At 39.1% G+C, this 24,103-nt stretch overlaps 1 pseudogene; it reads right to left on the reverse strand.

The window, feature by feature from the left end:
* Positions 1-3,632: 3,632 nt before the first annotated feature.
* The window catches only part of LOC127646107 (coiled-coil domain-containing protein 40-like), a 42,530-nt pseudogene continuing 22,059 nt past the window's right edge, over positions 3,633-24,103 (reverse strand).

A 24,103-nucleotide genomic window follows, 5' to 3' on the forward strand; every position in this document is an offset into this window, starting at 1 on the left:
AATGCAAGTACAAGTCTATTGCTTGATTAGTGTCCTTTGGAAGATCAAAACGTGTCTCAGCCATGACAGTATTACAAATGTCATAGACAGTAATGTCTTTGTATTGAAGGCCAAGTTTAAAATATATCTCTATAAATTCATGCGCATCTATGCTCTCAGTATCTTTGACTAAATGAATGATGGCAATGACGCAATCGGAAAAGAGCTATACACACACCGGAAACTGTAACGCGTGCGCACGCGATAGTTTCTCGTGCGCACGCGAAAGTGTCTTAGATTTTTTTTTTTGCACAGGTCACTTCGGGGGCTCCGTACCAACCAGCACACTTTTTTATTATTAATAATTATTTTCTGTACATATAAAAATAGAAAGAATGCTTTACTAACAGCATTGAGATTGTAATGAAAACAAACACAAGGGGCAGTAAATGTACGACTATGGATGATGGGAATATTTTCAGTTGAAATTTCCTAAAGTATGATTTTTCTTACCAAGCATTTAATCATAATTTGAAGCTCACTGGCTGTTATAGTTGTTAATGATTGATATTATGTAGGACTAAAACTGAGTAATGTAATAAGTGTATAATTAGCCATTTTTAAATCAATACTCATAACAAAGGTGAAACAAAGCTTGTTTGAATGTGTTGGGCAGTCACTACCCATGTCTGAATAGAGGGTAGGGTGCAAGACTGAAACAAGACACTTCTAGAATGGTAAATAAATGTGTCCTGTACAAACACCATTATACATTATGCACACTTCAACTGGAGCAAAAAAATAAATAAATCCTCCAACTTCCTTGTGAAAATGTAGGATACAGTAAACATTGGTGATGAAAATGTTGAGAAGAGATTTTATTTAGGATACTCCATCAGAAAGCTGCAAATATGGCTGCAGCAACTGTTTACTCTGATACAAGAAAGTTGCAATATAAATGGTCTTTCTTGCTGTAGCTAAACAGTGTAGTTCCTGGTCGATCAAGAGTCCTATGACTCTCGAAAACATGCATATACATATATGCATCATACATGTCTTTTATTATATGTAATAAATATTTCTGTGGTCACTAGCTGTTATGAAGTCCATGGTTAGTGTGTTCTGCCAGTGTGAGGTTGATCCTGTGGAGGACGCTGTGGTGCTCAGTGTTTTTGAGTCAAATGCTGAAGAACAGAGCAGACCTGAGATCAGAGCACAGAGATGTACATTGATGGTATTAGCATGATTAGTCTTGTTTATTAATTCCTAAAATCACTAGATTCTGCTTTTCTCTTCTTTGCCCAACTGGTTTATGTTCAGCTACTAATGATAATACGAAACTAACAATCTTGTCAAAAGCTGCTCATTATTGTAATTTAACTTTAAAGGGCACCTATTATGGCATTTAAAATGTTCCTAATATTGTTTTGGGAGTCCCCAACAACAGTTTTACATGCATGCAATGACAAAAAACACTTTTGTTGTCTTATAATATGCATTTATGTTTACCTGATTTGCTCACCGACTCCCAAATGATTCGTTCAACGACTCATTTTTCCAAACCCCTCCTTTGCGTGACGCTAATCTGCGGTGATTGGTCAGATGACCCAGTCAGTTGTGATTGGTATACTCTGTGCAGAGATTGTCGGAAACGGAACACCCATCACCGCTTTGTAGTAAAAAAATCTAAATCAGAGAAGGAATTTTAGTTGATTTATGTTAGCGATCATAGCCCAAAGTTCAGTGGTAAACACCCAATCAGTTATTGTTTGTGTTAGCCCAACGCATAAACATATTGGTAAAGCACTGCATTACTACAAGTTATTGCTCTATTCTTTATGACAACTCCAATAACATCGACAAACATTTCACATATTTCAAAAAAATTGACATTGGAGACCTAGAAGCTGCGCTGAGCGTAACTTACACAACACACACAAATACTTATTAAGCATGCTAAAAAACACATAAAAGCAACAATTATTAATAATACTTACAGGTTGTGATTCAGAGGAGGAAGCTGATCCAAATAAACTTGGTACTGAACCTTCCTTCAGTATCAATCGCCTCGCGAATCCACACTTGAAAGCATTCATGTTCGTAAAGCAATCATCATTAAAATGACGCGAACACAGCACAAGGTTCGGGCTATACTTGTGTGGTATAGTTGTAAATATAAACTCTAGCCACTGATTCTTCACATGCTCGTCCTTGGGCAGTGAAAAAAAAGGTCGCTTTTGATATGGACTTCAGAACACAGCGTCTTGTTGTCGACATGATGTTTTCAAGTTTTCCCTGGTGTCTGCGCGCGCAATGAGTGGGCGCGGCCAATTTGATAATTTTTCGTCTTGACGTCACAACGAAAAGGAAAATGACTCATTGGAAAAACGATTCATTACATTGACTCAGAGTCGACTCCTACTTTTGAGAGACAATAACCTTTTTTTACGGTGAACTTTCATATATAAAACTTTGCAGGATGTTTTTGTTCACTTAAATCTATGTTACACACTACATGAAAGGTAATTTTCAAAATTCCATAATAGGTGCCCTTTAATTTTTATTTCCAGAGTTCAGAAGGTATTGCAGCCATATAGATGCCTCTCAAACCTCATCATCGTTTTCAGTAACTGAAGTGCTTGTGAAGTGAATATTGGGTCTGCAGCAAACTTTGCATACAAGCCTAAGGACATATAAACATAACATATATATATATATAAACATAACATATATATATATATATATATATATATATATATATATATATATATATATATATATATATATATATATATATATATATTCAAAAAATTATACAGATAATTAAAATGCATTACATTATTTTGGCACACAAGTAAAGCATTTATATAGACACACACACAAACACATATATATATGCTTTACTTGTGTGCCAAAATAATGTAATGCATTTTAATTATCTGTATAATTTTTTTGAATATATATATATATATATATATATATATATATATATATATATATATATATATATATATATATTAGTTTATTTATAATTTAAATATAACTATTTATAAATATTTAATAATTATATATTTAATTATTGTTATTTGAGGGGCTTTTTAAGCAACTATGTATGTATGCAATTAATTGTGATTCATTAATTGGCATACCATGTAATTAATTTGATTAAACATTTTAAGACATTAATTATTGGCTGTTTTTTTTTTTCTAGCATTGTTTCGTACTCTGCTTCACGGTGCTGTAAGCAAGTTTTTTCATGGAAAAGTATGCAAAGCATTTCATACTCCTGAAAGATATTAATTAATTAATTGTCTTAAGAAATCTCACCTGTCTCTGTGACAGCTCTAGACTCTGTAAACATCTTGTAAAAATGTGTCTGCAGGCTGCGGACAATGCCGCTTTCAACCTGTCAATCATGCGCGATATTATAGTATTGTAGTTGCTGCAAATTATTAAGACTTACTGCCATTTTTAAGCCATGTTGTTCATAACAATTATCTTTTGAGGGTGCTATTTTGCTGCTGTTGTTTTAGACAACTGTTTCTGCCTGATGTCAGTCTCAACAAAGCACATTTGTTATCTTTGGAGTGCTGGGTTTTAAAAAGAGGGGGTGTGGCTAATTCAATGGCTCAGTCTTGTGGAAGTAGAACGGCTGAAATCGCTTACAGTACCTTTAATCACATTAATCAGAGAATCTTAAGTGGAAGTTATGCTGACCATTTTCAATCGCCCCTCATGTTTCTATTTATGCCGACTTCAGTTCTGCATCTCCACAAAACACAGAACTGTACTGTCCCATCTTAACAGCCTGCAGGTGTTTGGCCCGATACTGTAGGGTGATCAGACCAGACAAGTTCTGCAGGAGAAGAGCAGAGAACCACTGTTGATTCCACATAATTGGCACACAGTTACAGAACACACACTAAACTCAGATGATTGGAATGTATTTCTTATTTCTAAATGTAGAGGTGTGGAATTAAATCAGGGTGTGGAACAAGTTTGTGTGTGGCATTTTGTCCACTATTGAAGCAAGTATCTGTGTGGTGTACGCTGTGATGTAGAGTGCGTGTGTGTTTCTGTGTGTACTGACACTCTCTTTTGTCTCCTGTAGTGTACTGAGGTCCTGGGTGAGAACATCTGTGGAATTCCGCAGGTCACTGAGATACATCTGTTTGTCTCTGAGACTGGAGCTCAAAGAACATTGCTTTTCTCCAGCTGAGCTATGACACTATCACACTCTTCTGCTTGCTAAACACACACACACACACACACATTGTGATTTGTGCGGCTATCATTATGAGGACTCTCCATAGACATAATGATTTTTATCCTGTATGAACTATAGATTCTATCACCTAACTATAACCCAAACCCTAAACCTCACAAAAAAAATCTGTATTTTTACTTTATTTTGTATGGTTTTTTTTTTTTAAGCGATTTGAATTATGGGGACACAATAAATGTCCTCATAAACCACATTTGTAGCATAATTAATACCCTTGTAATTATGGAGGACAAAACCTGCACAAATAATAAATAAATAAATGTAATAATAAGAAAATAAATAAAGGAATAAATGTCCTGATAAAACAAATAAAATTAGTTTTTAATGAAAGTTATTCCTGAATTTATTTTTGTAGACTTTTTTCCTTTATTATTTTTTATTTTTATTTTTATTCTTTCATTTGTTTTTGTTTTTTATTATTATTTATTTATACATTCATTTATTTCCACCTGTATTTATTTCCATATTTAAATATTCCCACGTGTATTCATTTTTATATTTATTCTTACATTTCTGTCTCTTGTATGATAATTATGTGGGCTGGTCCTGCTTACCATTGGTATATTGTAGATTGAAGCGTGTGCTCGATTACTCTTGACTTGTTTTGATGTGACATTAGATCATAGCCATATCCTGTAAACTATAGCTAAACTATTTGTGGGGCTAAAAACATAAGAGCTTAAGTCAATCCAAGATCTATTGGTTATACTACAATCACAAAATAAATGGGGAACTGTTTCTTCAACAATACCACAAAATGAGCAAGTTTCATAAATTATATTATTTAACCATATGCTTTTCTTTTTTTTCCCTGTGTATATAACTTAATATTTTGATGTCCGCAAATCCATAATATTGTTTTCTATTGTTATGATTGTTCATTGTAAAAGAAACAACCATGCTTCATTTCCCTGATCGTTTATGTATGTATGTATGTATGTATGTATACATAAGTTCTGCAATAAAAAAAATCTATAGCTGACGCTTCACATATATCTAGAGAGTTGCGCAACTTAGCAAATGAAGTCGATAACCACGCATCTAATGACTATTTTTCATTTAGAGTAGAGGTGCTTACTGATGGTTTAGGATAGCTGTAGGCCGGTAAGAATGTCGAAGCACATCCTGGATTGTTAGACTCTGCAAAACTTTTCCCTGCATATTCTAAATCTTTGCGAGTCAGGGGGTACTAAGGTGGGACGTCCATCTTATTTGCTTCCGATAAGTACTATTGAGCTCTCAACCAATGATGCACTGGAGCTACGCAAGGTCCGCCTCCCTCATTTCCATGTTGCACACAGAAAAGTAAAAATAAATGCATGTATAAATATATATGGGAATATATAAATATGGAAATAAATATATGTGGGAATAAATGAATCAAAAAAATTAATTAACATAAATAAAAAACACTGCAAAATAAACAAATAAATAAAAATAAAGTTAAAAATAAATATAGAAAATAAAGGAATAAAGTCATACAATAATAAATTCAGGAATTTTTTTTATTATAAACGAATTATATATGTTTTTTCAAGACATTTATTCCTTTATTTTTATTTTTTTTTTTATTATTACATTTATTTATTTATTATTTTTGCAGGTTTGGGCCTCCATATGTAATTAACAGTTTGTCTCCTAAACAAATGTCCTCGTAAACCGCCCAAACCCAAATTTCTCAAAAATATATAAAGCGCAACAGTTTGGTGCCAGAAGTAAAAATTAGAGATCGACCGATAGTAGATTTTGCATATACCTAATACTAAGGCTGTATGGAAAAGGCTGATAACTGATTACTTGGCCAATTTTTTTTTACAACATTTTCTGAGTTGGCAAAGACATAAAAGCCAAAATGAATACAATTTCAGATATAGTTTATTTTTCAACCAAAATCCCAATAATAATCAGAAAAAAAGAAAATTGGGTGCATAATGTGAGACTAAACAAACCTGAAACACACCAGGGACTCTTATTTTGAAATTATGGTGATTTGGCTCTATTACAATGCTCTATATTTAATATTTACCAAATTAAGCTTTTTATGGCCTACTGTATATATTATTATTCACACAATATATGAAGTTAGAGACATGATGTACACTCACTGAGCACTTTTAGTAACACCTTTTATTCATGTGATTATCTAATCAGCCAATCATGTGACAGCAGTGCAATGCATAAAATCATCAGATACAGGTCATGTTCACATCAACCATCAGAATGGGGAAAACAATGTGAACGGCTGATCTCCTGGGATTTTCACGAACAACAATCTCTAGAGTTTACTTAGAATGGTGCCAAAAACATCCAGTGATCATCAGTTCTGTAGACAGAAACACCTTGTTGATGAGAGAGATCAACAGAGAATGGCCAGACTGGTTCGAGGTGACAAAGGCTACTTTAACTCAGGTAACCACTCTGTACAATTGTAGTGAGCAGAATAGCATCTCAGAATGCACAACCATATCAATGTCAAACCTTGAGGCAGATGGGCTACAGCAGAAGACTATGTTATTAGGACTATAGTATTCCTAATAAAGTGCTCAGAGAGTGTATGTGCTGACGAGGGACATTTTAATATAGTCAAATTTTTCTTTGCATGCCCTCACTTCAATTCAAAAAACCTAATCAGAGGAAAACAGAGGAGTAAAAAAAGTTTCAAAAAGCAACTATCGGCACTGTTTAATTGGTCAAACCGATATATCGGTCTACCTCTGTAAAAATCCCATTTATTTTCTCCTAAAAAACTGCTTTTTGATGACAAAAGTTTTATATACAGACCTACTGTCTGCTACAAAGTTGTAAATCAATGGTACTGTATATGCTTGTGTTCAAGTCATCAGTCTGCATTATTTCAACTAAATTTTTTAAAAACCGTGTTTAATAGTGTAATTCCCGGTTAAGAACTACACTACCCATGATACTGAGGGGGCAAATTCACCAATCTGAGAGTCGCAGCAAACAAACCACAGCAAAAGACCTAAGCAGCGGCCGGCCACTCCCATGCATGTGAATGACGCAATCGAGTCTCCCTACAACTACTTATATATTTGTATATTCTAGGGCTGTTGAGTTAACGCGTTAATAACGCCGATTAATTATACAAAAAATGTACGCATTTAATCGCATGCTTGTATTACCACCTGTATACTCCAGAGGGCAGTAAGTGAAATTTCAGCTGTGTGAGCAACACAGTTTATACAGTGAAGAAAACAACACAGATATGCGTTACTAAGGGTTCAAATGCGAACTAAGGGATCTCAATCTGATTCTGAACTCTTCTGCCACAAGAATGTAATGCATTTTAATTATCTGAATATTTTTTATATATATATATATATATATATATATATATATATATATATATATATATATATATAATTTTTTATATTTAAAGATAACTATGTATAATTATTTCATCATTATGTATTGAATTATTGCGATTAATTGATTCGATTAACAATTGTAATCGATTGAAAGCGCTAGTATATTCATATTTTGTAGTAAAATTATAATATGCATTTATTCTTATTTTCAACAACTTTCAATCAATAGTTTAACATTTTGTAATAGTTTTTTAATTCGATTGCTTTATTCACAATGCTTCATAAAATTGTAGTTCATGTCCTCAATAAAGACGTTAAGTACACGGTCTTGTACCTTTGTCTTTTTGTCAGATTTTGAAAAAACGTATTTGCTTCAAAACTCTAAACTGGTTGAACTGGATTATGGCTTAGAAGTATTATATTAAGGATTCTATGAAATCCCAATGGAAAAAAATTTATGGGAAAAATACTTACTGAACCAAGGTTCTGAAGCACTGAAAAACTGGCAGGGCATTGTTGTGCTCTAATGCTCTAGTTACATCAAATAACTACCACCCTCCAGCAATTTTAAACCTGTGTAAATCACTGCAAATGCCCAATTCATCTTACTCCATTGATAACAATGTTTACACAAGGATGTTTCTTTAATGCTTACTTTATCTATTGTTTTTTGTATATAGTCTGTATTCATTATCTAATTATTAATTTATTGTCTTTAACATTGTGCTGCTGTGTTGTTGTAAATAATAGGTTTAAAAAAAATAGATATCCTGTGATAATAAATTTATATGCATATGAAATCATCAAAAATATGATTTATGAAGCACAATTTTAAAACATATTTTTTGTTTATTACACTATTAATAAAAGAAAGGTTGAGGAATACTAAAGAGGTGTGGGCATTACTTTAGACAATGGATGATTTCCCGTGTCACTAAAGACTTGAAGTATGCATTTAAAGGTTCTATCTTAAATTAAGCACCTAGGTTTTCTGGTAAGGGCATATTGTTTGACACTAAAACTGAATTTGACTTAAATTCTAAGATTTTTATAAGCCAGTGATAATGGGTATGCATACACACAAACCTTCTTATTTTGGAGAATCTTTCAGCGGAAGCTCTGGAGAGTGTTGTGGTAGTCATTGTGTGTGGGCTGCTTAAGGTCGGACCATGACAGAGCCTCACTCCAAACAACGATAGTCTCACACCTGGCAATCACTGACTCCATGTCTCTCAACAACCGCTCCTGTTGCTTCATCAATTGAGCAAAACGAACCTACACACACAAAGGCCATTTAGTTTAAAACCACAGTTGGATCTACTTCCACAAACACACTTTATATGTCCTGCAAAAAGCTACACACCTCCATGCGGTGAATCTCTGCTCTCATGGTCCGTATGTCTCCTTGTCCTATGTCTGAGTCTATGGCAGAGTGAGTCTCTCTCATCAACTGGGTTCTTGATTCCCACAGCATGATCTGACGCCTTGACCGCATCATGATCTCTCTCTCACACACACACACACACACACACACACACACACACACACACACACACACACACACACACACACACACACCTGAAAATTGCTGTCTAGGTATGTATAAATTTAAAAGGTTCTTTGTAAGGATTAGGTTAAATTTCATTAGCTAAGTGTAAAAACAACAGAAGTCAATGATAAGTTCTGTGTGTATCTGGGTAGGTTTTGGTGGATATGAGGAAATTTTTTTAGGTTACAAACTGGTAATTACAAGGGCATTATGCTATAAATGTGGTTTATGAGGACATTTCTAGTGTCCCCATTATTCAAAGAGCTTACAAAACATACTAAATGTTTTTTAGAAAATTAAAGAAATGTACAAAGTTTTTTTGTGAGGGTTAGGTTTAGGGGTAGGGTTAGGGGAATCTATAGTTCGTACAGTATAAACATCATTATGTCTATGGAAAGTCCTCATAAAGATATCCGCACCAACATATGTGTAGGCCTATCATGATAACTACTTTTGTTGGACGATATATTGTCCCAGAAATAATTGCGATAAATGATATTATTGTCATTTTAAGACCATTTTATGCCACTAATATAATGATAATATAATATTATAATAATGCAAGTACACCTTTTCAAAGAGCAATTCAATTTTAATTCTTTTTTATGATTAACATTTTTCTTGATTCCACAAAGACAAAGAAAAACAAAACATATATACAATTAACATTTAACTCCCACTACTACTACTACTACCCATCCCCCCAAAAAAAACACTCTGACCCCAAACGAACATCCCATTATACAGAAGTACACACACAAAATAAATAATAATAATAAATTTTTATTACTTAAAATATGCCTCTCTCTCCACAGCCCCCACCGAGAGCCCCCCCCCCCAAAAAAAAAATCTAATATCTACCCAATTTTGCATTAAAGGAATCCCATATCCCCAGCCTTCTAAACGTGACATCTTCGAAGGCTGCCACCCTCCCCATTTCCTCACACCACTCCCAAATTGAGGGCGCTCCCACATTTTCCAACCCCTTAAAACAATCTGCCTGCCTATCATCGCACTGGTTATGACCAAAATGTATGTATTTGTTACCTACGTCGATGACCGCACCCACAAAACTCTGTAACTTCAACCGATATTCCTGGATCTCAGCCCACCACCAAAAAACATGGGCTGTGTCTCTATCCTCCGATTGGCAATGCCAGCAGGTGGATGTGTCTTCAAGACCAAGCCTATCCAGTCTAAAGGGTGTCCAATTGAATCTATGTAGAATATTGAATTGTATAATTCGCATCCTTGCATTTCTAGATACAGACTTGATGTCTTTTAGAATCCCAGCCCACACTCCCTACTCCAATACCAAATTAAAATCTTTCTCCCATAATCTCTTGATGGAGGTTAAAGCTCCATCCCCCAGATGTTGAACTGGCATGGAGTAATAAACTGATGCCTCATGACCAATCGGCCTATGTAATTTGTTGAAATGCCATCTGGGACGCTTACCATTCCAAATGAAGGTCTTCCCTATACTATCAAATTGCTTGAAATAAGAGAGGGGGACATCTACTGGGAGAGACTGTAGCAGGCAGTTGAATTTTGGAATACAACTAATTTTAATCACATTAACCTTCCCTATCATAGATAAATGTAATGAAGCCCACCTGTCTACATCGCTCAAAAAACCTTTTATTAAAGGGTCAAAATTAAATCACAAAAATTTGCAGAGAATAACATGCCAAAATACTTGATGCCCTGTTTGGGCCATAGGAAGGTTCCCAGTTGAAAAGCCAATACTGAGCAGTATGCTGTCAGATTAAAATCTTTGGATTTAGACCAATTGACCCTGTATCCTGAGAATTTAGAGAAGGAATTAATAATCCTGTGGAGGCAAGGCATAGATCTAATGATGTTGGAGACAAATAATAAAATATAATCTGTGTAAAGCAAAAGCTTGTGTGCCACCCCTCCCGCCATCACTTCTGGAAAATCATCCTCCTTTCTTATTGTGGCTCCAGGGCAAGACAGAACAAAAATGGGGAAAGAGTAAACCCAGAGTAAAATAATCTGAAATTAATCAATTTGATTGTACCGCCTTGTGCCTATAAAGTAACATTTTTCAGCTTCCTGCAGGGAAAATGCTGTGGCAGCGGGGGCATGGTCAAGTGTCTGTCTGGAGAGAGAAAGAGCGGTAAGGGCGCTTAATCCTGAGCTAAATTATGCCTAACACCTGTTTCTGATTACAGTGAACACGGGGAGAGCGGCATAAGCGGGCTACATAGCCAGCAGTTAGAGAGAGAGAGACCTGGAAGCCGACAGTGCATACATGTTGTTTTTGTTTGTGTAAAGTGAAGAAAATAAACCGACCTCAAATCTGCTTTGCTGCCTCCTGACTCCTCCATTGCCCGAACAAAGAACGTTACAGATGCATTTCTTGAAGAAACTCTATATCATATTTCTTAAGCTTAAGAAATTAAATAACCTTCCTTCTTTTTATGGGGTGCCCCAACCCATTCACATTCCACGTGGAAAGACAATCCACTCATATTAACATTTGACATATTAGAAAACATAGATTGCGTGTCAAAACCAAGATTATAAAGATTAGTGCAACAATCAAACCCCGAACTCCTCCCAGAACCAAACAAACAGAAAAAAGAAAAACGTGCACATTAACCCCGTGCACGAGAGGGGCAACCGGCATCCATCCCTCTAAACACAAAAAGTCCATGTATGCCTACAAGAGTCCCTGCGACAACTTTGCCATCGGATTGCTCAAGTCTGTTGCTTCTATACAATTTTTTTAAACAAAATTACATAACAGAAAATACTCTGTAAAACAAACTCCAGCCAATATGCAGAAAAACACAAAGAACGTGTAGATTCATTCACAGAACTGTCTCGAAGGTGTGTTCCTCCACAAAACAAACTCCAGCTGCTAAAAGCTGTTCAGTATCCTCGGACAGTCAGACAAATGTTCTGTGAGCTAGCTTTCTCATAAGTGCAGCAATCCTTCCAATGTCCTATAAAAATACTCCACAAAACAAACTACAACCAATAGGAGACACAAGAACAAAAAACGAGCAGATTCATCCACAACTGTCCCAAAGGAGTTTTGTAACACTCTCCAATACTAAAGTTGAGTATCACACTATTATGGGATCTTCCGTACCGTTTCTATTGATAGGTAATGGAGTGGAGAAAATAAATATATCCACACTGATGAAATACCAGTAAACCCACGTGTATTAACAAACCAATAATATTTACAACAATCACAAACAAGGTGTATATACAAGTAAAAGTGAAGTCCAGTGCACGGAGTTATTTACAGTGTTCAGATCAGCCTCACCGGGTGTTTGTATTGTCCGTGAGCACGATCAAGTGATGAAGTGATGACAGACCAATGTCCTCTGATAAAAAAGTAATCCTGGCAGCGAGTAAGGATGGCTGGCGCGAAACAGACGTTCCGAAGCTTTGCGAGATCCCGAAGCAAAGATGATTCGAAACACTGATCCGAAGCGTGATTCAAAACACCCACGTCACGTGACAACGGCTAAATGAAGCGTCTAAGTGTTTCATCAGGTGGAGTGCTCCGCCGAATCAGGGTTTCATTGATTGGTCGGTTCGGGAACAAATCACACAATCACACAGTATAAAAGTTTTGTCAACGCATTTTCATATCGTGGGTTTTTGTGAGAGGAGTTTGGTTTTGAGATAGTGGATTTTTGGTGATATAGTGACATTTATAGTGCGATTTGTTTAGTTATATTTAGGATTTAATTTACATTTACACATTGACTTAGAGACACACAGAGTACATATAGTGACACATGAATAGATGCATTGATAGAAATATATATATATATATATATATATATATATATATATATATATATATATATATATATTATAGATATATATAGATTAATAGATAGATACATATATTACAGATACATATAGATTATTAGATAGATAGGCTACATATAAGATAGATAGATAGATAGATAGATAGATAGATAGATAGATAGATAGATAGATAGATAGATAGATAGATAGATAGATAGATAGATAGATAGATAGATAGATAGATAGATAGATAGATAGATAAGAAAGAAAGAAAGAAATGGAGGCTCCACAGAAGAGATGCCGTACATCTGTGGTGTGGGAGCATTTCCATTTGGAAACCCCAAATAAAGTGAGATGTGTGTATTGTGATCGGCAGCTCAGCCTACTGCAACAATACATCATCCATGATGCGCCATTTGAGGAGCATTCATCCTGCCATTCTGCAGGGTGCAGAGGATGGTAGTGTTCCCCTGTACCAAGGCCTGCTACTGACACTGCTGGGCCATCTAAGCAAGGTATGCATTGTTTGAAATATAGGCTAATTATAAGTGAAATATAATAACTAAGTGTTGGGCCATTGTTTAGAAAGGCCATGGACTAAGACATGCCTAACATCCCAATCACAACTGCCAATCACTTTAAAAACAAATGTTGTCAATATAATATTATACTTTGTGAATATACATTTTATATGTCTACATATGAGTACCCAATCTACAGCCAAGACATCATTTTGTTTTTTGTAATTGTTGTATTTCTATAATGCACTTTATCTTTCTCTGCACACTGAGCATAAATATTCATAACATAACTTTGTTTAGGAAGGTTTCCAAATGAACCAGTAGACTACTTTCACGGTAGGCTACTATTTTTCCAATATATTTGTCTGAAAGTATGTTTTATCTTCTCTTTTAAAAGGCAGACAGAGGGAATTGGATGAGGCTCTTCTGAACATGGTGGTGAAGGATCTGCAGCCCTTCACCATCGTGGAGGATGAGGGTTTCAGGGCCTTTGTGAACAAGCTTGATCCAAGCTATGTCCTCCCATCCTGGAAGGTGCTTAAAACAATGGTCAGCTGAAAGGTACAACACAACCAAGGAGAAGACAATGGAGGACCTACAAAAGGCGGAATTTGTTAGCCTTACGGCTGACATGTGGTCTTCCATTAATATGGATGGATATCTTGGTGTAACATGCCATTACATAACACCAGAGGCAACAATGGCAACTGTTTTACTGGGTGTAAGGAGGTTTTACCAAACCCACACAGCCCAGCATCTCATGGAGGCTAAAGCCTTGCTAATGGCTGAGTGGGGAATAACCTCCAAAGTTCACTGCATGGTGACTGACAATGCATCCAACATGATCCTAAGTGCCCAGCTACTCAACCTTCGCCATGTCCCATGTTTTGCTCATAATTTGAATTTGATAGTGAAAAAGGCCCTGGATCAAACCCCAGTCATCAATGAAATTCGCCAGAAAGCCAGAAAGATAGTGGGGTTGTTCAGATCCAGCTGCAAAGCAAAGGACAAGCTTGTGGAGATGCAGAGCTTGATGGGCAGACCAAGTCTGAAAATGATACAGGAGGTTGAAACGAGATGGAACAGCACATTCGACATGCTACAACGCTTGTATGAGCAACGTGAGCCAGTGGCTGCTGCACTTGCCAATTTAAACAGTGATACTGCTCCCTGACAAGTCTTGAGTATGACATTATTCAACAGTCATTGACACTTCTTCAACCATTCAAACTAGCAACAACAGAGATGTCAGAGGAACAGAGAGTGTCTGCTTCAAAGCTCATACCATTGTACAGGATGTTGCAGCACAAGCTTGCACAGAAAAAGGAAATGCAACGCAGGAATCAACTGTACAATTAGGTAGGACACTATGACCATACGTGTAATTGGCCATAACTCTCATATTGTTGTCATTATTTTAATTAATATGGTTTTCTCTTGTGTTGGCTCATAGGCTCACATCTACAAGAAGGTCTGCACTCCAGATGTGGAGGGTACGAGACTTTTAGAGCCTTGGCACTGGCTACACTGCTGGACCCAAGGTTTAAAAATGTGGCTTTTGGAAATCCTGCCAAAGCCCTGGATGCTGAAAAGCACATCACACTGGAGTGTGCTTCACTGATGCGTTCAAACACAACTCCTGGTGAGTTTCAGTCTATGTTATCTTATGTAATGTGATTCATGAAATTTATACTTCATATGTGTTGTCAGTTTATGATTTGTTACTAATTGCCGTTTTCTTTTAATTCAGAACCACAAATGTCAACATCAGGCCCATCATCAACACCAGTTGAAACACAAGACAGTTTATGGGAACATTTTGACAATCGTATCCGTGAGACCCAGATGATACACAATCCTACAGCTGATGCCACAGTGGAAGTGAAAAAATACCTCAGCGATGCGTTTTTGCCCAGAACTCATGATCCTCTAACTTACTGGAAAGAGAGAGCAGTAATCTTTCCTCATTTGTATGTCCTAGCTAAAAAATATCTTTGTATGCCAGCAACAAGTGTCCCTTGTGAGAGAATTTTTTCAAAGGCTGGAGAAATTATCTGTAAAAAAGAAGTAGGCTGAGTCCTTCAACAGCAGAGAAATTAATATTTTTGAATAAAAATCTATAAGAAAGGGAGACATTGTGGCTTGATTTATTTTTATTAATATTCATTTTTCATGACCAAAATCACATTATGCAATGTGAAGAGACTACAGGTTACAAGCTTCATATATTACAAAAATACAATAAAAAAAAAAAAACCAACACATTTTTTTATTAGCTCTTTGTAAAGGTTGTTTCAGATCAACACCTGCAAGTGACCACTAGGTGTCACCGTGGAGACGGGTTTCGGATTGATTCGAAGCCTCGAAACAAAATGGCACATTTGCTTCGACTGTTTCATTGCTTCACGAAGCCTCGATCTGCCCATCTCTAGCAGCGAGCCAAATAAGTATACTTCCCGAGAGGAACGGCGTCCCAGCGCTTCCAGGTCAGTCACCAGCGTAATCCAATTGAATGAGTGTGGTATGATGTGCGTACCCGCAAATGAGCGCCAACAACCGGCATAGCGGTTCTTTAAATGGAAACTGAAAGTTACTTCCTGTTTACGTGGCAGGAAAACACGTAAGACGAATTCACGCGGAGATCTCGCGTGAACAGAGATCGGGGATAAACACACAACAGCTGAGGGATATAACAGGTTACAGGGGAAAGTAATACAACTAATAGGCATAAATGACAAACATAATTAGTTTAAAGTCATCAACCTATATATAAAACATTCCCTTATGTGGCCACGCTACAGTTTTATTGCACAAAACAAACTCCAGCCACTAGGCGGAACCTGCACAAAAAGACACAAAGGAGGCGCTCAGCTTCTTCGTACAAACAAGTGTATGTATGGCGAGACGAGCTCCCTCAGGTGCCACATGAGAATCATCAAATGGCTTATTCGCCCATTGTGTCTATGAAGGACATTGCTTGTTGTGGTATTGTGCATGTAAATACTTTGCGGGCATCCTTAGTATCTATTCACAACTTGGCTGGGAACATCAGAGCAAAAGCGATCTTTCGTTGATGTAAGAATATCTTGCATTCCTTGAATTCATCATGTTTCTCTTGTCGAATTCGCAAAGTCTGGGAACAAGAAAATGTTGTGATTCTTCCAAGAAAGCTTTCCTTTGCTCCTCGCCTCACATAACACAAGATATTTATCAGATGATCTCAGTAATTTGGCCAGGATTGATCGGGGCCTGTCTCCCTCAGCAGACCTCCGAGCCGGGAATCTGTGAGCTTGCTCAATTTCCGGCTTGTGGCCTGTTATGTCAAGCAGACATGTTGTGTCGGAGAAGCGACACTAGGGGTCCAATTTAAAGGGGTCATGACATGTTTTTTTTTATTGTATTATTATGTTCCCTTAGGTGCAATTATAGTATTAATATATTTTTTTTTAAGAAAAACTTTTAAAATCTAGTGATTTATGACCTTTTCCCACCCTGTTTCTCATCCTCTGATTCAAACAGTCTGTTTTGGGGGCGTTTTCCATTTAAGACTTCAGTGTTAACGCCCACTGTTATGATTGGCTAACGTCAGTGCCTATGTATCAATTATTGACGCCCCCAGCCAGAACAATATGCAAGTAAACTAAGTAAAAACACTGTGATTATTCATAATGAATGAAATTGCGCTTTAAAAAGTAGTTTAAAGTTTAAAATAGATTACTTACAGTTTGCGTCGTCGTTGTTCCCAGAATAGTCGGCACGGCCTTATCTTTGAGCAACAGTTTTCTGGCAAAGCCAGCATCATATTGAGATTTGTTCTCAAAACAGTCATCCTTAAAATGTACAGAACAAACGCTTAAGTTAACACTGCCGTGACTGGAACGTCCGCAAAAAATAAACTGCATCCATTTTTCCCTGACGCCTGGATCTTTCGGCAGCTTATTCAGAGGTTTTGTTTGACCACAGCCAGGAACAGCACATCTGTGTGGCATCGTAATTTTCCTGTGCACAAGTAGTCTCTGTCAGAGCTCGCTGTCCATCGACTGAACACTTGTGAGGCGACGGCGATACTGAAATGAGCGTAGTTGTCTTGGCGCTTAAATCGTAGTTATCTTGTGCTGGAGGCGGTCATATGCAAACGCTGTTACGTCACTTCTAACCGACACGTCACTTCTAACCATGAATCCAGAACGAGCTGTATTTTGAGCTTGATTAAATAAATGATTCGTTTAGAATGGGGAGGACGTCTTAAAATATTAAACTTGCAGGACGTTTTAATGATACAAAGACCTCTTATATACCAAAAGATCAAGGCAAATTTGGTTTCTCATGTCATGACCCCTTTAAATCACGCCATGCACTGAGCCGTGTACGTGAACTGCTGACACAGGAGCAGGCAGGTTTCTTACGTGCAAAGACGACAAGTTGTGTCAGACCTCACGTACCCTTCCCCAATGCCCCAAAACAGTCGTCAGAGTCCTTCCGGTTACCCTAAACAGGGGAACAAGGTGACGCTTGCCAACCTGGGAACGGGCCGAGCCTGGCTGGGCCTCTTTTCTCTCTATGTGTCTCCCCATAGAGCAATAAACGGCCGGGGCCCTTACACGCATTGAGGGAAGGGGGTCTTACCCAGTTTCCTATTCTTTCAGGGGGAAAAGACCCTGCGGAGACCACACCTACCCTGAAGGAGAGGTAAGAGTGGTGAACATTACATGGGTTTTTTAGGCAGCATGTGGAAATGGTGCAGTGGTAGATCCAGCCTCACTAGGAGGGGGGAGTTGCTACAACACGGTGACCGGAGGGCAGCTGGGACTGCCTAATGGAGACGCGGTTCCACTCACAAGGGGACCGTACCGCGGAAAATACACACAGGGGGAGTCCATGTAGGAGTCCTACCCTGTGGAGCACCTATTCCAGTACAGGGTAGATTAAGTACCCGCAGTAGATTGCATCAACCCCAGGGGCACGACCGCCGAGGAGGATGCCATATGCCCCAAGAGCCTCTAGAAAAGTTTTAGAGGGACCGTTGTGCCTGGCCTGAAACTGGTGAGGCATCTCAGCACCGACTGCACACGCTCGTTTGTGAGGCGTGCTGACATTGAGACTGAGTCTAACTCCATACCGAGAAAAGAGATGCTCTGAACCTGGGCAAGCATGCTCTTTTCCCAGTTGACCTGAAGCCCCAGGCGGCTGAGGTTCCTGAGCACCTGGTCTCTGTGAGCGCATAGTAACTCTCGTGAGTGGGCCAGAATAAGTCAGTCATCTAGGTAATTGAGTATGCGAATGCCAACTTCTCGGAGCGGGGCGAGAGCTCCCTCTGCGACTTTCGTGAAGACGCGAGACGACAGAGACATGCCGAAGGGGAGGACTTTGTACTGATACGCCTGGCCGTCGCAAGTCCAAGATCGGTCGTAAGCCGCCGCCTTTCTTGGGTACAATGAAGTAAGGGCTGTAGAAACCCTTCTTCATTTCGGTTGGAGGGACAGGCTCTATTGCGTCTTTGAGTAAAAGAGTAGCGATTTCTGCATGCAGGGATTTGGCATGTTCGCCGTGTACTGCGGTAAAGCAGACGCCTGCAAAGGGGGGCAGGGCCTGGCAAACTGAATTGGGTAACCGAGTCAGCTGGTCCGGGCCAGCCAGCGAGACGGGTTGGGAAGTGAAAGCCATGCATCCAGACTCCGCGCTAGGGGCACCAAAGGGACGAGTATTTTTGACATACCCGGCGGGGCAGAGCAGGTAGTTTGGCGTCGGGAGGCAAGGGTGCGTCCCGAGGCTCTGGTGCTGAGAAAAAATTCAAAGCACTTACCTTGCTCCGCACAACCGGCAGGGGGCGGGTTAGTTACTGAGGAGGAGGTCCTGTAGCGGTGTCCTCTGGACTTGTCAGAACCGGCCGTCCGGGGAACAGTCGCGGGGCTGATGGCGGAGGGTATGCGTCCAGCATGCCGGGACTGTTGACCTGTGGCTGCAGAGTGCCGTGAGAACGGCATTTGCGGGCCAGGTAACCCAGAGACAAAGGAAATAGCTCTGTTATTGAGAATGTGGCGGCAAATTAATTGAATTCAACAATAGATTCTCCTCCCGGCCCTCTACCGGGGGACGGAGTGGTCTTACCAGCTCCAGAGCTAACATTGCCTGGGAGCACCTGGGAGCCTTCCGGGTCCTCGAGGGAGTCCGTGAGATGGGGGCGTCTGCTACCTGCGGGGTGCTCGACGCTGGGGCTGAGAGCTGGGCCCGGGTTGAGGCGGAGCAGGGTGTTTCCTAACTGCATGAGGATGATCTCGGCGAGCAGAAGGGGCGTGGCCCATGGCGGCAGGCTTGTGGCGGGGCAGGATGTGAGAGATGGCCTCCGTCTGCTTCTTCACTGTGGAGAACTGCTGGGCGAAAATGAAGGGTGCTCTCCACGATGATGTCAGCTCATTATAAACCTCCGGAAAAAACAGGACCGGAGGGGGCGAGGCTGTGAGCGGCACCCAGACCCCAGGAACCAGTCATCCAACCACCGATGGCTGTGGGGAGGATGGAGTTTCCAATCCAGCCCCATGCTGACGGCGGCCCGGGAAAGCATGTCGGTCATCTGCGCATCGGCCTCAGCCTGGGCGTGTTGGCCCGAAGGCGGCAGCCCAGGGGAGTCGTCAGCGTCAGATGCCGCGCTCTACGATGCAGTGGCGAGCTCATCCGTCAGCACTCTACCGCATCCAGGAACTACACAGGGGCGAAAAGGCATCTTTAAAAAGACGCATACTGAAAAGGACGTTCAATGCCACTGTGTATTGCTCTTTTAGTGAAATATACTCTTTTAGTAGGAAATCACTCTTTTAAATATCTCTTTTAGAGTTTCTCTGCGCTGTCGAAGCGCCCAGTGGCAAATTGCACTGCCGTGCAAAGAAGGAGTATAGCTGCTGTAATGCGGCGTCGATCCAACAGCATGCAGAGCGTCAAAGGAAAACATGAACAGGTGTGACTCGCAGCAGACTGCATGCACTACTATCGGCTCCAAAGAAAATTTCTGAATGAACTCGATGTATTTCCTCGCCTTTATACCCGTATGTCCGGGGGCGGGGTATGCAAATACTGTCTGCCTAATTCCCATTGGCCTTTTTTAATAGTTCAGAGGCATATTCGGCGCTCAAGAGAGACCCCTAGTGTCGCTTCTCCGACACAACGTCTCGTTCCCTCGTTCAGGGAATGGAGGTTACACCCATAACCTAGATGTTCTGTTACCCCATTTCCAAAATATAACTAGACAGTCATGAAATTAGATTTTCACTTCTAGAATACAACATTCTACAGAGTTTTTAAGCTCGTTAAAAACTATAGTTTTGAGCCTTAGTGCTCTCCGTAGACCTCAGTGGTATGAACACAGCATCTCTGAGGTGCTTTTGGAAATGCACGCTTTCTTCGTCGTTTGGACGGGGGCAGGGCTAGGGGGAAACGGGGAAACAGATGCTGCGTTCCATTTGTCTTGGAAGTCGGAGCTCGGGACTCGGATCAACGTCATAGCTGTTAAAAAAAACAAGAAATCCGAGTTGGATGCATTCCATTTACACACAACACAAGTCCACTGACGTGCGGTCTGGGTAGGCAAACTAGGCACTGCCTACCCTTCCAAAATTCGAAAATAAAATGTTTATTAAATAATAAACTTGTATTTGGATTTTTACTTTTTATTTTTGTGATTTATTCATGCAATATGTGTGTTATTCCAATTGTTTAGACGTTATGATGACAAATGTAGCAGTTACGCATAATCAACTAAAAACAAATGGTAGAATAAGCAGTGCTTTTACGGTCCATTCATTGCAGACGACAAGCGGAAAACCCATGTTAGCATGCGCACTTCGATCCTGTATTCTTTAACATGTACGGCAAAAAGCACAAATCTGCTGTGCCTTTTGACGTAAATATGTTATGCCCGTAATCATCTCCGTTACGTATCAGACATGGACCAATTAAAATCGAGATATTCCTGGACATTTGCGTAGCTAACGTCATTACACCACAGCTAGCGTACATGCCTAATCCCCGCAAAATTCAAAATGACAGCACCAGCCGTAATCACGGAATTAAGAAATTTTTCCAAGCTCGATTTTAATTCCAAATAGGAGTTAATTGCAAGAGGGAGGTCTACGCCAGCCTTAGATGGACTAGTACAGCAAAAGTATCCGATCATTTCAAACTGATTGGTATGTAAGAAAAGATTGGCTATGTGGCTGTACTGCTATCCCTGCCTGCTTTTTTCAACCAGTCCGACTGTTTGGACTTCAGCGGGATATTGTGATTTGAACAACCTGCCCGCAGCTTTAACCAAGCATGAAAAGTCGTCAGCTCACATCCAGTGTCAAATTACACTGAAAACCTTTGGAAAATCTCGGATCGACCTTGCACTTGACGAGCAAAGGAAGCTGAATATAACCTACCACAACGAAAAGGTAAAGGAAAACCGAGAGGTTTTGAAGGATCTGATAAATGCATAACGTTCACCGTTTACGCACTTGTGTGTGTGTGTGTGTGTGTGTGTGCGTGAGAGAGAGAGAGAGTACACGATATACATCCTGATTTGTACATTTCTTGATATGCCGCGCTTGTGTGTAACGTTCACTGTTATTACGTATTATTAGCTTAAACAATAAATCAGGTAATCTGGCTTTCATAACTCAGTGCCTAGCCTCTTTAAGACATCACCGCACGTCACTGCACAAGTCGGAAAAAAGATGGACACCTCCAGGAAAGTAATTTTTTTTTATTACTTACGCTGTCAGTCATATTTTTTTTAATGGATTTAATCATTATAACATCACAGTCAAACCAACTGAAAGCACAAGAAATACAAAAATTTAAACTAACAAGAAAACTAACAAAAAGGTACATCGACTTTCGGAGTACAGAGAGCTACAAAATAAGTAGAGACCTTGAGGAAGATGACAGAAAGCGGAGAAGGTATGTTAATGTTTTTGCGTACATGTTAACCACGTTTTAATTAAACCAACAGTGTAAACAAAGGGCAATGCGCTATGGAAGTACAAATGTATATTTGCAATATAAATTTGCCTAATGGGGTTTATGTAACAAAACCTTACTATATTCCGAATTAATGTTCTCTAACCAGAGGGATTTTTTCTAGGAAGCGAAGTTATATTAACATTATGGATAACTTGTTAAAAGAGGAGTAAATTAGCCCTTGACTTCTTAAACCAAAATACTCGATAGATAATAGTCGATGCTCTTCACAGCCATCGTGCTTTCTGAACTCGTCATCCTCTGAGTTTGTCCGAGTATCCGAGTAGGAATTCCGACATCGGGTGGTGTTCCATTTCTCAGTTCTGGTTTTGGAACTTAGAAAATAACACAGAGCTCTGACTTCCAAGACAAATGGAACGCACAAAGACTTAGACACAACACCGGCTCGTTCACGTTAATGGGCTATCCTCTCTCATTTGGCTTAAAGTCTAAATGTTCCCACAGAGGAGCTCTAGAATATGGCTTTGAAACCAAATCAATTTGGACTTATTCTTTCAAACTTTCTGGCTGGAATTATGCAGTCATCAGGAAAAATACATTTAGCCTCAAGTAAAACGTAATCTTCACCTGTCCACTTTGTGTGTGTGTGTGTGTGTGTGTGTGTGTGTGTGTGTGTGTGTGTGTGTGTGTGTGTGTGTGTGTGTGTGTGTGTGTGTGTGTGTGTGTGGAGGAGCTGCCTGAGCCCCGCCTCCGACACAGAGTGGATGAGAGCACAGCTGCAGCGTGACTGGCTAAAATGTTGGTGACATTCATTCTTATGTAAACAAACACGCATGTAAACACAATGGGCAATATCGAGGTCTGCAAAAATTATTGTGGCGGTGTCCATATATCGTACGATAGGTCTATATCATAATTATCGTGACAAGTGTGTGTGTTTGAAGTATTTGACTCACTCTGCTTCCACTAGACTGTTGATGAGTCTCTCTTTCTCTTCGCTAACCCTCTCCAGCTTCAGCTGAGTCTCAACCAACTCTCTCTCAGCCTCGTACAAGCATGTACACACACACACAGGCACACACATAGAACAATATGTATTATAACCAATACACGAGAATTAATACATGTCTGGTTGTATCTAGACTGTATTTGGTAATTCTACACTGGATATCTGCTTAAAATAAACAACAGTAAACTGAAAGATTGATCTATTAGCCTTTAGAACATTCATTGATAAATATTCTATCATATTGTATTCATTATGTCCATAAATGTATATCAGGGTTCCTACTCTCATGAAGGCACAATTTTCCAGGACATTTCCAGGACATTTTATGTGCCCAACAGGTGTAATATTTAAGCAAAACAAATGCGTCTATTTAAATTGAGCTTTTATTTTTGTGTTTTTGACTGTAGTTTCTCACATCCAGATAAGCAATTTGCTATATGGCCCAGCATGATTATATAATATTATTACTGTTATTATTAATCCACATAAAGCGGTGATTTAATTAAATATATACATAGTCTGTATGTGCTGCGCACTTCAGACTGCTCTGCTCTTTGTCATCTCAAACACACACAAGAGCTAATGTGAAATTCATGATGAGGTGTTTTCAGTGTATGAATGGCTGGTTTAACACATTCATTTTGAAGCATACATCACTTTTTTTATATATAATTTAGC

The sequence above is a fragment of the Xyrauchen texanus genome, chromosome 7 (genome assembly GCF_025860055.1).
Source record: "Xyrauchen texanus isolate HMW12.3.18 chromosome 7, RBS_HiC_50CHRs, whole genome shotgun sequence".
Classification (NCBI taxonomy): domain Eukaryota; kingdom Metazoa; phylum Chordata; class Actinopteri; order Cypriniformes; family Catostomidae; genus Xyrauchen; species Xyrauchen texanus.